This window comes from Drosophila miranda, chromosome XL, assembly GCF_003369915.1.
Source record: "Drosophila miranda strain MSH22 chromosome XL, D.miranda_PacBio2.1, whole genome shotgun sequence".
Taxonomy (NCBI): domain Eukaryota; kingdom Metazoa; phylum Arthropoda; class Insecta; order Diptera; family Drosophilidae; genus Drosophila; species Drosophila miranda.
In genome coordinates, this window is record NC_046673.1 from 21,599,251 (window position 1) to 21,611,659 (window position 12,409).

The 12,409-nt window shown below is 45.9% G+C and overlaps 1 long non-coding RNA gene across 2 annotated transcripts; it reads left to right on the top strand.

Annotated features, from left to right (window-relative positions):
* The first annotated feature begins 3,639 nt into the window (after window positions 1-3,639).
* On the top strand, window positions 3,640-4,820 carry LOC108151956. 2 transcript variants are annotated; one of them, XR_004474053.1, is made up of 3 exons: window positions 3,640-4,039; window positions 4,098-4,331; window positions 4,406-4,820. It is a non-coding gene; the product is annotated as an uncharacterized LOC108151956 (long non-coding RNA). The 2 variants fall into 2 exon arrangements; XR_001774776.2 differs by having other exon boundaries at window positions 4,121-4,331; window positions 4,406-4,814.
* Window positions 4,821-12,409: the final 7,589 nt, after the last annotated feature.

Consider the following 12,409-nt stretch of genomic DNA (forward strand, 5'->3'; position numbering starts at 1 on the left):
GTTTCCGACTTCATAAAGTATATATATTCTTGATCAGCATCAATAGCCGAGTCGATTGAGCCATGTCTGTCTGTCCGTCTGTCCGTCCCTATGAGCGCCTAGTTATCAATGACTATAAGAGCTAGAGCGCTCCCTTCCGCCACCGAAAAGGACGAAAATCTGTGGCAACAAAATTGAAGGTTAAAGGAAGGTTAAAATTAAAAACACACAATCATAGAATATGACCATATCTATCAGATTGCCGAATCTGGATCAGATCGGATTATTTTGATAGCTAAGTATCGGGTATAAATGTAGAGTTGCGGTCGCCGCAGCATCTCATATCGTTCCCCTCGTTTTTCTTGGCATTTTCATTTTCGTCTTATTTGTATTTTATTTTTATATTCATTTTCATTCTCCAATTTGTTGTTGATTTTCTTCTGAAACTTGTTTTCCCTGTTGCCACGATATACAAACGAAATTCGGGTGTAAAATGTATATGGATATGTGCATTGTTATCGCATTACCTTAAATGGTTGAGGTTGAGGGGCAAAATAGCTGAGACGAACACGAAGGAGATGCCAGGAAGGACGATTCCCAGAGCTTCCGATGCTCGTAGCTTATTCATTTTCATCTCAAAGGAGAGATAGTTGCCACCTGATGGATTATATACCAATTCTCGCCAGATCTCGCCATTCACATCGGTACCTCTAATCGAATGGCAGCTTATAATATAGAAATCTTACTCCATCCAAGGCTCAACTCAGACCAAACTTTTCTCAATATTTTGGGAATATACAAAAATATGTTGACTGAGAAAATTGTAAGGAACCTTTTTGTTCAGAGTCAACATTCACATCACACCCTCACTGCACACACCAGGAAATTATTGTCAGTGTTTCGGTAAAACTTTCTGAACACATTCCAAAATATTTGAATATCGACGAAAAACCTTTAAATTAGTTCTCACCATGTTTTGGTTGTGTCTTTTGTACGTTGCGTGCCTTGCTGTACTGTTTTTGGCCTATTACCTCACGACGACTATAGAGCGCCAGGTGTTCGAGCGCTTTTCCCGGATAAATCGTCTGCAAATACCCCTGAATCTTCTGCTAATTGAAATTAAACTAGTGGCCGAGACATCACGTGAAGGAAAACAACTGGAAATGGTGGAGCTGGTGCAGATGACAAAATCCATCGATCGCATAGCGCGCAGACTGGAGTACACTCGCCAAACCTTGGATCTATAAAGTTTTTCTCTTAATGTCGCGCAAATAAAATTTTGAAAATTTAATGTTTAACCAAATGAAAGACAGTTTTTGTTCCATTAAGGCGGGCACAGACAAGACTGATACAGCGATTGATGCGGCATTAGCAGAAAGGAATGGCATGATGTGGCAAGGGAATCATCAAGGAAAACACCAGGCAGCAGAAAATATTGGTGTGTGACTTAGATCATACTTTATGAAGGACTGCCATCATAGTTGTCATCATGAAAGATGATGATGAAACAACTTTCACACAGTGGATCCGACCAGGTAGCCCTCTACAATCCCAATCCATCCTCTTCCCTCTGATTCTCCCTCATAAATTCCACTCCACACGAGTACCATCGCACGTCAAGGCACATCGAGATCCGCTAAGCAGCCGCTGAGTTATGAGCCATCAAACATGGGCCACACGCCACGCCACGCCACGCCACGCCCCGCCACAAGGCCCCTGCCAAGGCCCGCAAATGTTACCTCGGGGGATTGGGAGGGGGATATCCTGAAATGACCCAGAAATGTATGCAATACGCATTTAATTCATTCTTTCACCCTTTTTTTAATTTCTTCAAATACCCCACTCCCACACTGCTCCTCCCCTCACTCCGCCCCACCAATCACCGACCGATCCAAGCCACTCCGCAGTCCAGCAATGCACGCACAGCCGCGCACATAAAATAAATAAATACTCGTATTCAAGGAGAGAAGAAGGAACAAAAATATACGAGTATACGGGGGAAAAAGCGTCTACATGAGACGCATATTTAATTTCCCCTCACCAGCCAGCCCCTTCCGCCTGCCGCACGCCGCCCACCGCCTTCAGCGTCCCCGCCCATGTCACGAAAGGATTTTTCATAGGCCCCTAGCGTTAGACTCCCGTTTTATACCCTTGCAGAGAGGAGACCATGACTTCGAGCCAGGTCTGTCTGTGCATCTTTTTGATGGTATGGGCGATAGATACTTTCATAGATCTGTTGAAAGTATCTTTTGGGAAAATTGTGAGTCCAAATATAGCTTTTCGTGTGTTCCTGGAAGGAGATCCCCTGTTCAAATTTCAAGCAGTTGATCGCCAGGGTATTTAATGCTTCGGTCCCCAAATCATCGAATCATCGAATCCTCGACCCTTCCTCTCTCTCTCTCTCTCTCTCTACTGTTTTTTTGCAGCTTTGCTGTGCTTTGCTTTGCTTTGTTTCAGTGTTGCTTTTTCCGCTGCTGCTCCTCGCTCGCTTTGTTGCTGGGTTTTTTCTTTTTGTTTTTGTTTTTTGCTTTGTTTTTTTTTTCAAATTTCATTTTGTGCATACTTTATTTTTATATCCTTCATTATTAATCGCATGTTTACACACCAGAAACGCAGCCTGCATGTGTGTAAGTGTTTGTGTGTGCCAGAGGAGCCATTGTAGGGGGGCTGCTAGGCACCGCCGCCTAGCCGGGAGGCTCCCCACAGGGTCGTGGGTCGTGGGTGGTGTTGGAAATTCTTTAAATTTCGAAACACGCAACGAAGGGGAAAAGTTTTATTTTGAAAATGAAGTGCGATCGTAAATCACATTAATTGCTCGCTAGATGGCGCTGTCACTGTTCAATATGGCGGCCCAAAAACCAAAATGGCTGCTGCAGGAGAAGAGAGAGAGGGAGAGGGAGAGCGAGAACGAGGGACATGGCAAGACAGGGACAGCAACAGGCCGCCAATCGAATGGACATCAAAGTTTAATTAAAAATGCACTGTTAACAAAAACTTGTTAAAATGTAATTTAAAATTGGCAAAAAAAGCAACAATTTCCGGCACCAAAAAAATAAGCAAACTACAACTTAATTGAAATGAAAACTAGAAAAAGAGATAGAGCGAGATGGAGCGAGTCGGGCGCACAGGGAAAAGAGATAACGAGGAGACGACAACTGGCAAAAGTAAAAAACCAACACACATTTTTGAGGACAGCTCCCAGTCTGCCCCTCCTCCAGCCACCAAGTCAACCACAAAAACCATACACACACACACAGAGAGATACATATGTACGTCTGCAGATATAGACACACAGATACAGATACAGATACAGATACAGCATGCATCAGTGTATTATCAGTGGATTGTGATTGTGGTGCAGCCCAGCCACCGCCACTGATAAAGTTCAAAAGTGAATGTTTTTTCGTGGCACAAATTGCCAAACAAACAGAAAGTCAGTCAGCGACAGCTACAGCCGTGCCCGACACAGAAGAAACATGAAAATGGGCATGAACATGCAAGAAAGACGAGCACCTCGGGGGCCGACGAAGCCGACGAATCCCCACATACCCTTCCAGATGGATCCCTTCAATCGAAACATCTCTGCTCAGCTTTCTTCCTTGCATTGCAGATATTTGTTCAAGGTCTCTGCAGGAACATAGCACTCTTCTCAAGGAACCTTGTACTTCCGTGTCAGAATACACATCAGCTCTACGTCCTAATTCGTTTGTCAGTGAACCTATAACGTAAATTCGTAAGTTATTTCCCACAATGTTTTGGTCAGCTTTATTTTACATTTTTGGCCTTGCCGTACTATGGGGCATTTATCGCCTCACGTCGATCACAAAATGCCGGCTGATGGAGCACCGAATGCAACTGATGGAGCTGGAAACCCAAATGATCAGTCTGGAACTTAAGATGATGCAGTTCGTTGACAGAACACTCGTTGGACAAAATCTGAAGCTGCGCGATCTGGAAAAGATCAAACAATCAGTGAAACGTTTCTCCAAAAGTCTTGAGTTCAATCGTCGCTCGTTTGGTGTCGACTAAAAAATTTGAGGATTAATTTGTTGAATAAATTGTATGTATTGCAGCTCTAAAGATCAACATAAGCGTGCAGATTGCATTCCTTACTGTAGCCATATTTATAATGTTTTACCAGTTCCCGTAAAGGTCATAGTACCCTCTGTAAGGGTGTAAAAGAAGAGGGGGAGGCAACATGCAGGGGGGCGGTTGGGCGTCTCATACAGAACTGTCCCAGGCAGAACTCTACTAAACGGTCACCCACAATCATCGGCGCCCGTACAGCCAATAGCCGGAGAGGAAACTCCAAAATAAAGTGCAACGGAAAAACAACAGCAAGAACAACAGATGTAAGTGCACAAAAATATAACTGCTTTTAGTTTCCGCTTCCGTTTTAATGCACCGCGCATCGTGGTCGCCATAGCCATAGCCATCGCCATCGCCATCGCAATGGTCGATGCGGTCAAGGGGGCGTCCGGATGTTGGCGTAGGTGCAGCAGGATGGGAATCAAGACCTTCGAGGTGGGAGCCCAAGTGAGGCATATGGAATCCATGGTCCAAGAGGAGCTTTGGCATAATTGCACAGATTCCTTTTTGATACATGGAAGATTGTGATCGAGAAGAAAGTATGGCAATCGCAGGGATATTCAATCAAAGGAACGAAAGAAGTATTAATTAAAGAGGTTCCAAATTGATATATGTAGTTCGCAATTATAAGAGCATTTCCACAGCCAGCTACAGCCAGACCCAAACACCAAGGCTGCGTCCAGCAGGACAAACAATATGTTGAGAACGGGGCAGAACAGAAGTTGGTTACATTTCTCGAATCGGTTGGATTTCGGTCACTCGGTGGGGTCGTTGGTGGTGCAGTGGTGCGGTTTTTTGCCCTACGACCCAGCGGCGGCAATGTGTTGGCGGGGTCGTTTGTCTGCCATATTTTTAATTTTATTTGTTCACCATTTTAGATTTCATTTGTTTTTGCTCCGAGCAGAACGGGGAGTGGGCTATTTGTCGCGACCTTAGCTTTAATTGGCACGTAGGGGGGAGCAGATGGAAGTGGGGAGTGGGGAAGTGGGCGAGTGGGGTGGGAAGTGTAGGGGTGGGCGATGTCCAGCATGCGGAAGTCCGAAGCGGAAGCTAAATTTTGTTTTTCTGCTCGTTTCTTTTATGATTCTCTGTTTCACTGTGGGTTGATATGAGCAACTTCCGCTCTGCACTCTGCACTTCCGGCGAGTGAATATACCGCACGTCATCTGTCAGGCTCCAGGACCTCATCAGGAAAGGTCACTGGCAGCAGCAGCAGTTGACAAATTGAAACCCTATTGAAAAGTGACTTGCATATGAAATATGGTGGGGGCTAGAATGTGAAAGAAAGTCAGCCGAAGAAAGGAGAAGGGAAGAGTAATTCTTGGAAAGTCCCGCAACAGATTTTCAATTCTGGCTGGCTGGCTCTCGAATCAATTGCACTAAGGAAATACCCTCACAGAGTATATTTTCCAGGGGCCCTCCTCATTACAATGAAACTTTTCTCAAAATCCTACGGGTGGGGATGGGTACCCCTCTTAGCCGCCGGACATTGTCGCTTGGTCGTTTCTAGGCTTTTAAAATATTCATGTGAAACACTCGGGATACCGCCCCATTGTCCCATTGCCCCATGGCCAGCTGTTTGCGAGTGTGAGTGTGCATGTATGTTATGGTGGTGGGGCTTACATGTGTTTTCCACGTGTTTTAATTAGTTTTCCAGAGTTCATCAGAGAGCTCCAGAGCACCATCCCACGTTCCACATCCCATTTGTCAGGTTGTGAGTTATGAAGCACACCACCACCCCCCCCTACACCCATCCCACCGTCCTTGCCGTCTTCATTGTCGAATAATGAACATCACAAATCAACGGTTCGTCATTAGGCACAATGGCCCTTGGCCAGGCCCAAAAACTGAGGCGGAGGGGCGTTTGTAGAACGGGGTCTATGCATAATTTTTCAGCTCAGTGAAGCAAAAACAAAGTGTTGACAGCCAAGTAGATGGTAGGTGGGCGGCTGTCCTGGCTGTCCCAGACAGGTGCAAGAGGGAGAGTAGCTACAAAAGTAATTACAGAAAAACCAGCTGTTGCCGTAGATTAATTGCCCTCCCAGACGGCGGAGCAGCAGATCAAAAAAGAATGAGAAACGAAACGTTGCTCAGGAATTCGAAAATGATTACTGTTTCAGCAACTGTTTTGCAACACTGATTTCCCATAGAGTTAAGCGGAGGGTCAGCGATCCTTCCCAGCCCTGTCGCATTTGTTGCAATCTCTCCTTTTTCTTGTTTGATTTAATAAGGCAGAAGGTAAACAAGCGCCAGCTGGACAGCTGCGAATCGCTCTCTTTCTCATTCTCAATCTCTAGAGAACTTCAAATCGACATAAGGGTAGCTGGGGGCAGCTGGGGGCTGGTGGGGGAACAAGGGAACCAAAGCCTGCGGAAACATGCCTGAAACATGGGGGGCGGTCCACCAAATGAAGTTCGAGTTTGCAGTTCCAGTTCATAAACAGCAGAGAAAAGTGTATGTGTATGTGTCTAGCCCCTTTTTTGTGTCCTGTTTACGCTAACAGATGGTGGCAGGTGTATCACACATTTGTGAGGGCAGAGGACACAATGATGTGGATCCAAAGATCCAAGGACAAACATATAGATATTCCTATAGATACTCCCTTGTAGAGACATCCCAACGTATTTCTTCGGCATCATGCTTCCCAGCCGCAGGGCACATGGCCAGAGGAAACTCAGATGCAAAGTGGAAACCCATGACCCATGGATCAGGGTATCCCTCGCTTTCACCTGCAGCTGGTTTCCCGTGCTCTCCCCGGGCTCCACTTTTATAGTACGAGTAACTGCCTCTCGCACATCCCGGCTATTGTTCTGTTTTCTCCACTTGGTTTGGCTCCCTCGTTGTATTTTTTTTGTCAGGGGCCATATTGAAAATGTTTTTGCGGCATTTGACTGGCGGGAATACTCGTGAATGTTATTCAGCTTGCTCCTCTTCTTCCAGGGGTCGGCTGGTTCGGGTCTGGCTTCATTTGAATGGAGGAGGCCGTGGCTCGATTGGGGATTTGGCCAATCAAGGGGGAATCAATTTGCTGGGGCCCCGGCGCGATTGGAAATGTGTAATTAAAACCCGACTCCATGCACAAATTATATTGTTATAATAACTTCCTTTTTTCGGAGCGCCTGTTTGTTACCGCTGCAGCGGTTGCAATCTGCCCCCCAGCTGAATGCAACACACACAAATGGGTAACGGGAAATCCAAAATGGAGAAGTGGAAAGCACTCTCCGTCTCTGGTTCTGGTTCTGGCTCTGGCCCTGGCTCTGGTAAATGAAAATGAAAATTTGATTTGTCTGCATTTTAATGAGATGCGCCCACGGCAAACTTGATAATTATTCGCGTGTAAAAAAAGGCACACGACCGCGAGTACTCCATGGACACGATGTAATCTATGGACAATTTTGTGGGGAAAATTGGGGGAAATCATGTAACCAATTGATTGGCGGGGGCGCCGCTCTGATCGCAGATGTGCCGTACCGCCTCGGGGGGTGCAGCACCTCCTGCGGCTCGCTTAATTGGAACATTAATTTAACCGCGGAATGGACCGACCATTAAAGCTAAACTAAAACGGACTCTATAAAAATAGCAAATTGCTTTTTCCCCCACAAGCACACACTCATACATTCGAGCATGTGCATCCATATGTGTGTGGGGGTGGGTGAGGGTGTGGGTGTGTGCGTGTGTGTGTTTGTGCGTGAAACATGCTGCATCATCAAATATTTTCCTGCTCCTTTTTGCTGGCTTAGATCCGCAGCATGCAAATTAGCCAAAAACGCTAAATGGCTAATTCAATTAAAATTCCATGGCAAATAATAAAAATGAAACACAAAAGTGTGCACAGTGGGAGGGGGCAGGGGGGGGGGCCAGGGTTGGACATATATTTATGTATATGGGCGTGTCAGGAAGTAAATCAACACGAAAAACAACAAATCTCCCAACACAGAACCAATGAAGTTTATGTTTTTTAATTAAAAATGTTCCGAGCACTGAGCTGCCAAGGAATTTTCCGAAAATGTGAGAGAGGGTATCAATGCAGCAGATCGACCAATGGATACCCTATTGCATGGAAATCATCCGATAAAATTATATAGACAGCTGGACAATGGATGCTCACAGCATGCTAAGCATTCCAGGAATCTGTGATTGCATTTAAACTTTGATTTATTTGTAGTTTTCTGGCATATCCCTGCATTTGATTCCCCTCCAAGTTGGTATAGAGTATGAATAGCCCCGCGAATTCCTCGCATAATGTGCCCGGAAAACCGCATTATGCGCAGGTGTGACCCAGGTGCGCATTTGGCTATTTAAAAATTGGTCAGCGGTCATAAATTTTGCCCCAATTTCACCAGAGAGAGTGCAGAGAGTGGGTGTGGGTGTGGGTGTGGGTGTGGGTGTGGGTGTGGGTGTCTGTGTTTCTGTTCTAAATGAAATCAAGCATGCCTGATGAATGGGGAGGATGGGTGGTGGGTGGTGGTTCCACCCACAGGCTTCCGGTCAATGTTGCCATGGCCGTGTCCGTGTCCGTGTCCATGTCCGTGTCCGTGTCCGTGTCCGTATCCATGTCCGTGTTTATGTTCATGTTTCTGTTTCTCTCTACTGCTGCCATTGCAGTTTAATGCGTTTTTAAAGCGTACGAAAATTATGTGCCCTGCTTGGCACGGGAATCGTCCGGCTATGGTATGGTCCAGGGCCTGGTCTAGTTTTAAGCCGAAACATATAAAAATAATTTATGGCAAATTATAAATATATATTGTACATAAATGTGTGCGCGCTTCCCCCCGTTTCCCCCCATTGCGAGAGAAAATGGAAAATGGTTTTGCATTGAATGAATTTTATTGGGATATAATCCGCCTAGGATGAATAAATAATCAAAAGTGAAAAGAGCTTACAATGAACCATGGAATGGAGAACTGATCGGCGTTGCATCGAGATTTCATGATTATTTAAGGCGGATTGCAGAATGCTTTCGTATACCCCGTCTGAATGTGCTTTATACCCACTAAAGAAAAATTAATGCTGCAGCCAAAGATTGCATTTTCAGAAATTTTAAATATATACATATGTATGTGTATAAAATCGCTATAGACTTAAAACATACAAATGTACATACGTACGCATGAGAGAGATAGTTTTAATAGGGACTTTAGCACTTCATGGGAAATGTCCCAAAAATGTCCACTTCACTGTGGTCGAAAGTGAGAGGTCAAGTGGAAAATGCCCCGGCTAATCGATCGGTAAGCAGTGCACTTTCACAGCAAGTGCCAATCGATTGTTTGGCGCACGCTTTTCCGGCTAACTTTTCCGATTCACGGCTCCTTTGAATGGCGCGGCGCCCCTGCTCAGTTCCGCTCCTTACGCACGAGGGGCGCCGTGAGCATCGGCCCCGTCTGGCGATTAATTATGCGGACAGAAAGGGTGTGGTTGGTGGGGTAGTCCTCGCCCCCGCTTGGGCACACATGTTGGGTGTTGGCATAATATATGCATTCTTATTAACAATCTCGTCGCCATTGTAAGTCTCAACAACTTTTGGGAGAGCTCCTCGTAGCCCTGCGGCCCCTTCACCATTCTGTGGCTGCTTCATTTGGATGTGTAAACGTGTTATTTATTTTCCCCCCTCACCACTCACCACTCACACACCGACACCCACAACCCCCACCCCCACTCCCACCAGCACCCATGGTCCATGGCTCATGCTTTGCAAAAGGAAAAAAGAAAAGAAAACTGAATGTTGCCTTTTAAGTGGCAATAAATCAAATTGTCCTGCTTCCTTGCCCTTTGGGGATCGCTCGATGGATGGAGGATGGTGGTTGCAAGAGAGAGAGAGAGAGGGGGACTGCGTCAAAGGGTGTCAGAGGGAGGAGGCGTGGCAGTCAGTCAGAAGAGTGAGCTGTTGGCAACTTACTTTCATATTTGACTTAGTCATAAAAGGCAAAAGCGATTCCCTTTCAAGCCAGCGACTAGTCAAAGGAGGAATCAGCCAAGGAGCTGGAGTCCTCCAGCCAGGGCCAGGACCAAGAACTAACACACATGTACATATGCACATATATGTATGCATGTGATGTGTGTGTGTGTGTGTATGTGTGTGGTATTCCGTCCTCCGTCTCCTTCTCAGTCGCTGACTGCCGCTGCGTCAGCGTCGCGGCTTTGCGCGCTACGCTGTTTGTTTAGCGTTCCATAAGCTCTTAAGCTCATTTCGGTGGCGTTTTATTTGTAACTTGAGGCACCCGATACACACACACACACATACACACGAACACATACACAACTCTGGCACAAAAGTTGCCTTTATTTATTTAAAATAAAGCTGTCAAGCAGCTGAAATATTGAGTCAAACAATTGCAAGACGACAGCTGCAGCTCCAAAATTAAGAGTAGAGAGAGAAAGAATTGCGAGATGGAGGGCGAGAGAGTCAAAATGGCTGAGAATTGAGAGATGGAGAGAGTCGATAGGGGGCAAGTCGAGAGATGCTAGAGATGTATAGATGAAAGTCGATTAAAGATCGCCATTTATGCAGGTGCCCAAAAAAACATGAGGCAAACAGTTATCGTTTTTTCCACCAGGTAATGCATAAATTCTACTCAAATGTGTATATCCTGTACTCAAAGGGTAGATGAGGCAGAAAGGCAATTGCTTTAAGTCCAGATGGGCCAGAAAGCGAAACAGATGGGACAGAGTGGAGTATTCAAGGCCATTCACGAGAAAATACTTGAGCTATAGGGTATCAACAAGTTGGTACACATCTGGCAATTATGAGAGCTCCCTATCCCTTCCCCAGTGCTAGCTGGTGCATGTCTTTGTGGTTCTTTGTGCGCTTAGGAACAACTGAATTTAACACCTTTTGATCGGCAGACAGGATGCGACAGAGGACAGGAATAATGTGTATGTGTGTGTGTAGTTATGACACAAAATAAATTCCTGTAAGCTCCACTGAAGAGCAAACACACACACACTCCATGACACTGCCCCAAAAGCAAGGACTGGAGGACTGTGACTCCGACTCCGACTTACATGTGCTCGTTATTCATAAACTTAATGCCAAAGAGAGCATAATTTTCATTTCGCCTCGTTTCGGGTTTTGTTTGCTCCGTTTTGGCAACGGCAACAGCAAAAGCAAAAGCAACGGCAACGGCAACGGCACCGGCATCCACCCACCGCACCACCGAACCGAACCGCACTGTGTGCCAATGTGTGCCAAGACTTAAGCACATACACAGCAAATAAAAGCCAAACATTGGAGGAACAACAGCTAGAAAGAGGAAGGGGCAGCAGTGGAGGAGAGTGGAGTGGAGTGGTGCGGAGTGAAGCGGGGCATAAACTGCACGGTGTGGCAGCAGCGGTAAGTGGGAATTATATAAACATATACATCAGTGAGCAAACACCCATACACGTATAAGAGCACACAACAACTGGCAGCTGTTGCGGCCTCATATCGGCACTAAGATCGCCATCGTCGGAGCAGCCCACAAGCATACACGGCGTATGAGTGATATGTGTGTGTGGAAACTGAGGGAAGGAGCCGGATTTGGCATTGAAAAGATAAGTTTACGCATGATACTTATCAACGATCAGCTACCGCTTATATCAATGAATTTCAATGAATTGGTCAATGAATTTCAGATGATAGATCAGAATAGAATAGAATATATGTAAGTCTTTTGATCGATTCAGGGGAACATGACTGTAGGGTATGCACGGTTATAATCTACAAAGAATATAGACGTATGTACATATATATGTGATGAAGTGGCTAAAAACGCAAAATGCAAAAGATAGTGAAAACCGGAGGCCTTGGACGAATATGCTTGGATTGGATGGTGGAGAGCTGCTGCGACCAACCGCTGCTCGCGCCTGGACCATGAAAACTGTTGTTGTTCCACGTTGTTCTGTCCTCCTTGCTTGCCCGAGACCCTTGACCCTTCTCTTGGATGCCCTATTGTAACCCATGCCAGCGCCGAGAGACAGAGCGTGCTCTACTCTGGCGATACCCAGCATCTGCTGGACCATGTTACATGTTACACCACCATCACTTTCTCCCTGTCGGGCAGTGTCCCCTCTCGTAGCAATCGTCTGTTCTCTTGCTGTTCAGATGCACCCGGGCACAGAGCGACGCTGTCGTTTTCTTATCTTCCAGACGAAGGGATCCAGACCCGATTCGTATTTCAATTATGCATTCCGACAGCATGGCCACTGGATTCTCTGTCCCGCTCACACCACACTGGCAACCCAGGACGCCAAACCGAAGCATTTGATACTTTTTCCAAGTCGATCTAACACGTTTCTTTTATAGTTTTGCGACAGCTTTGGTGATGCTGATATTATTAGGGAAATCTTTCCTACGGAAGCTGCG